This window comes from Betta splendens, chromosome 22 (assembly GCF_900634795.4).
Source record: "Betta splendens chromosome 22, fBetSpl5.4, whole genome shotgun sequence".
Taxonomy (NCBI): domain Eukaryota; kingdom Metazoa; phylum Chordata; class Actinopteri; order Anabantiformes; family Osphronemidae; genus Betta; species Betta splendens.
This window is the reverse complement of record NC_040900.2, coordinates 1,781,277-1,786,798: the sequence shown is the minus strand read 5'-3', so window position 1 is coordinate 1,786,798 and position 5,522 is coordinate 1,781,277.

Below are 5,522 nucleotides of genomic sequence, written 5' to 3'. Positions count from 1 at the left end.
GTGCTTTCAGTGACTGGACTCAAAGGTTCGAATAACAATCAATGTCAGGTCTGCTGTGTAGCGATAGCTGCGTAGTGGACTGTGTGTAGAAGGAGGCTGCTGGAAAACAAAAGGAGTTATGTGTTCGCCAAAAGGGATGAATCACACATCAAACCTCCTGCTGATCCGTCTCAGGTGCAGCAGGATTCCAACCACGTCTTGAGCTCCCAGGGTTTAAGTGGGACTAATGAGCTTGGTTTCTTGGGTTGTTGTCATGAAGACAATCAGATCCAGTTCACGCTGTTTGTGTTTGGCTGCTGCTGCACTTTAGCTGTCTCTGTTTACATCCTGCAGCACTAACTCAGCCTCCGGTGAACTGTAATGAGCTTTATGGATGAGCTCATCATCGGAACCCGAGACCCGGCTAACGGCCTACTTCAGCGGAACCCCTCTTCCCCTTCAGATGATGTCATTCCAGCAGCTTCATTATTCTTTGTGCATATTCAGGCCAGACGAGCCGAGCTCAAATAAAAGATGCTCGTCTCCGACATGTTTGACCACATTCCAGGAGTCTGAGGTGACCGCACGCTGACTCCCCCACGAGGAATCCCTTTGATAGCGCTGCTATCTGCTGTGGGATCGATAGCTAGTGCGGTGCTGATAAAAGAAGGCAGCGCACATCAAAGCCTGCGACTGTGAGGAGGAGAAGTAATAATATGTCAATTATTAATGGAGGCGAAGGGTCCCCTTTCAAGTGGAGGAGAATGTAGATAATGAAAATCAAACGAAATCCATCGTCTACAAATAACATCCCCGAGGACTTTGGAGCTTTCAGAAACTTTACTTCTTCAGGTGAAACAAAAGCTTCACGCAGACGCGTGTTAGCCTCAAACCTTTCTGTGACCTCCAGACGCCGCTCACGCAGCAGCTGAGCATTAACCTGCACCTTTACCTCCACGTGACCCGCTCCTCCAGCTGCCAGACCCAGACCCAGAACCCTCGGCACCGCTCCTGGTGCTGGTCCTTTCATCTCCAGTGGTTTTAAACAATGTGAACCCTTCACTGTGACTACAGAGTTAAAAATTCATAGCCAAAGACTCAACATATGGATCCACATGCATATTTAATGCTGCTGTTCCCGCACAGAGAGGAACTTCACTCCGGAGCACAAAGGCTTCGCAGCTAAAGAACTTTCCCTCTGTGTCGTTGCCCGTTCGCTTGGCCGCCGGCGAGCAGCAGCGTCCTCCCTCCAGCAGCCATCGCTGACGGACCTGAGCTCTGGGCTCTGGGCTCTCGGATCTGGATCAGCCTCTCCTGCCACATTACATGATTCCTGCTGTCACGTTCTCGGTTCCCTGTTCAGTCCATGGAGGCTCAGGTGGCTTCACATCCAGCAGGAAGGAAGATCAGCTTCTAAATGCAGCAGTAAATGAATTTAGCTTAAATGTGTCAGTGCACAGCTACTGTTAACGACGGCTGGCAGACCTCAAACCTCCGGGTGATGCAGTGATATGTAAACGAAGCCGGCCGCATATTTGTGTACGGAGCCGTTGAGGCACACAGCTGTGAGGCAGCGGTTGTCATGGCAGCAGGGATCTCTGCTAATCTTCTAATCTCTTCCTTTTCACAGGCTAATGTGCTGACTCTGGGATCCGCCAGCGCTCAGCAGGGAGCTCCTGGCCCCCTGCAGCCGAGGAAGCCAGGAGGAATGCCTCTGCTTTGACCCAGCGAGCGGGAACTTAGGAACCTCGGGGCCCAGAGACCCAGTGACCCAGGAACCCAAAGAGCCAAGAACCTAAGGACCCAGGGAACCAGGGAGCCAGGAACCTAAGGACCCAAGTAAGCCAGAGACCCAGTGAAAAAGGAACCAAGGAACCCAGACACCCAGGGACCCAGAAAGTCATTAACCCAGACAGCCAGGAACCTAGGAACCCAGGGACCCAGTGACCCAGGAACCAAGGTACATAGGAATCAAGGGACCCAGGGACCCAGGAACTCAGGAATCAAGGGACCCAGAAACCCAGGAACTCAGGAACCCAGGCACACACAAACCCAGGAATCAAGGGACCCAGAAACCTAGGAATCAAGGGAACCAGAAACCCAGGAACCCAAGGGACACAGGAATCAATGGAGCCAGAAACCCAGGGACCCAGGAACCCAGGGACCCATGAACTCAGGAATCCAGGGAGCCAGAACCCAGGAACCCAGGAACCTAGGAACCCAGGAACCCAGGGACCCATGAACTCAGGAATCCAGGGAGCCAGAACCCAGGAACCCAGGAACCCAATGACCCAGTAGCCCAGGTGGAAGTGGGACGTTTGCTGCCATTATCCGTTTTCTACTGGGGGTGAGTGTATGGAACTTTCATGGTCGGCCTTCAAAGAGGCCGGTTTGTGGCCAGCGACGTCAGCTCCAGTAAACGGCTCACCACAGAAAACCACGAGCAACCAAACAAACAAAAAAACAAGAAGTGGTGGCTGATGGGAACCCGCTGCGTGGACGGAACAGATGTTGGTGCCGGCTGCGACCACAGCAGGACTCACCTTCACGACACAGGCTGCTGTTTTACAGGATCCCTTTTGTAAAGTCATTGGTTCTGGAGTTTTCCCTGCTTCGCCCTGAGCCCAGTATGACGAGCTGCTGGTCCAGTTAGACCCGTCCCGCCCGCCGCCGCTGGCCCGGAGCCAGGATGGGACTCCTGGAGCCGACAGGCAGACAGGCAAACGGAGGCTCCGGCAGCGTTTCAGACAGATAGCAGACAGTCACCGGGTCAGGACCACAACAGACCACAACAAAAGCGGCCGCTTCCCGCTCAGAACCGCTGCTGTTAGCAGAAGCGCGTGGAAGGAACGGCTCATTTGGAGGCTAGTGACAAACCACAAAGTCTGGCTAATACGAGCGCAGTGAGGAAACACAACACCGCCTTTCAGTCAAACTGCTTTTGATTGGGCCTAAATGCACAGCTGTGAAACACGACACGGGTCGGACCCAGTCGGTTCAGTGAAGGTGCATCTGTAGCTGTGTTTGACAGACACACGACGATGAGGATTCAGGATGAAGTTCAAACATCGTCATAATCCTTCTGAAAAGCTGGTCTTTGACCTCTGACCTCTCCCAGGGAAACTCCCGGTGACCCATCATCACACGGAGCTCCACATTCCTCCCTTTCGTCCCCCGCTGGTTCTCACCCCTCTGAGACTCACCGGACGCCGCCTCCATTGTGACCGGAGTCAGGTTTGTGATCAGTGGTCTTCACACCTCGGTGACACCTGGGAGTGGGCGAAGCTCCGCCCCCGAGGGTCTGAGGTGGTCACGACCCCAGACTGGGTCCTGTTGTCATGGAGACGGGTCCAGACTGATGTCACAGCGTGGGTGCCGGCTTTGTGATGACAGCGTAGTCACCAGCGGTCGCGCCCGTCCGTGGACGTGGACGTGGACGTGAAGTGTTCACATCATCGCAGGCGTCCGAGGTGATGGCACCTGTGTGACCTGCTGCTGCTGTGGTCAAAGCGCTAACAGCACAAACAGAGCGCTAGCGTCGCGCTCACAGCTGTGTTTACAGTCGGGCGACTAAAGCGCCAGTGATTAAAGGGAATTATATCTGTGATGTGAAGTATTTGGGCTGTGCTTTAAAGCTGTGGCACCGCATCAGGTCGTGACTCAGCTCAGTCTGTTCCTGTTTTTCAGCAGTGGAGAAAGTGAGCGCTGACCCCCGTGACCTCTCCTCCGCCGTCAGCTGAGCGGCTCCAAATAGCTGCAATGAGAGGGGCAGCTGATTCTGTGTGTACAGGCTCCGACACGCAGAGGCAGCACAAACAGGTGTCAGACACACACACACACACACACACACACACACACACACTGGAGCCCCACATTCCAGCAGGCCGAGCCTGCGCCGCCTCCTCCTCCGTCCAAACACATCTTTGATTCCAGGATCCATTTACAGGTTCTGCCTGTAAAGCGTTGACGCGGAGGTGGAGGCAGCTCTCTGTCAGAACCGAGGGTTCTGTGTAGAATGAGGTCATGGAGCCAAGGCGTGGCTGCTCCGGCTCACTGTCACTCTGCTAATTGGGCCGAGGTGGCTCCTAATGTCCTCGAGGGACGGATGTTTCACATCCAGCCCACATAAACACTGACCCGTCCTCCAGATGTGAAGGTGACGCATGGTGTCGAGGCGACGTCGCTGCAGCAGCTGCTCTGGAGCTCAGTTCTATCTGACGCTCCAGAACCACCGTCCTCTGCTCCGCGTGGAGGGAAAACAGGCTGCTGCACGCGGGAAGGCTCCATCCAGCATCAAATATTCATCCGCCACGCGGCACCGAGCCTGGGCTCCGTCCTGCAGCGCTGGAGCCTCAACAAAGACGGGGGCTGTGATTAGCCTGGACGCACAGCTGGAAGCCGCTTCACTTATTGATGAAGCTCTTCATACAGACGGACTCTGTTTATCTGCGTATCTCAACACGTTGTCACTTGTAGTGTTAACAACCAGTCGATGGTCATTGATGAACGATGACATCACACGTTAAGTTGGCTTCGACCGGACCCGGTCCAGAGCAGCCGGGACCGGCGCTCCAGGATCCGATGAGCTGAACCTGGAGCTTCAACTCAGATGGTTCCAGCTTCAGGTTTTCACGCATGTCGTGTCACAGCTTCAGACACAAAGACTTTCAGGTCTTTGCTTTCGTAACAGGTCCAAACGGAAACGCCGGCCGCACGGCTTCGCTCCTCACTCAGCGGGTCAGCGCCGTCATTTGTTTATTTCATTTGCATCATGTAAACATTCAGCTCGCAAACGTTGCTGTGGAGAAACGTCCTCTCATAATGTGAAATATGTTTTAATGCCAAGATCATCAACACAAAGACTTGCTGAGGTTATTTTACTGCTTCAGCTTCTACTTTGGCTCAGACGCTGCGACGCCCAAAAACCCGGATGTAACAGCAGCGTCATCGATGGTCTGTGCCTCAAAACCGGGTTCAACCAGAACCAAAGAACCATAGAGCGTCTGGAGTAAAGCAGCTGCTTTGGTCTCCTCTGTTACTGGTTTAGACCTCCTGCAGATAAAGGTCTGAGCTTAGTACATTCAATGATACAGAATTTGTCCTCTCCACATTCAGGAATCAGCTTCATCTTAACCAGCTGCCATTTTTATTCGGAACCAAGTTCCAACAACACAGATTATTTATATAAGATAGATTAAAACATATTTTGTAAATATTCTTAATGATTTTTTAAATGAACACAAACTCTTTGTGTCTGTATTTACTTGATTGAGTCATAATTAGTCCTGAACATTTTAGAACTTGAATTGTCATAAACTGAAACTTGTTTGGTGGCACTCACAGATCCATATTTGAGCTTGTTTCCTGTTTACTCATAAATATCCAGTAACAGATCTTTTTAGTCTTTAAAGTCATTTTATGACATTTAAGTGGCAGCTGATTATTTTGTGTCTGTACAGACACAGTTTACTGCAGCTCTTTGTTATTTACAGCCTTTAATAAAAAATCTGATTATCTGCTCGGAGTCCAGACACTGCTGTACT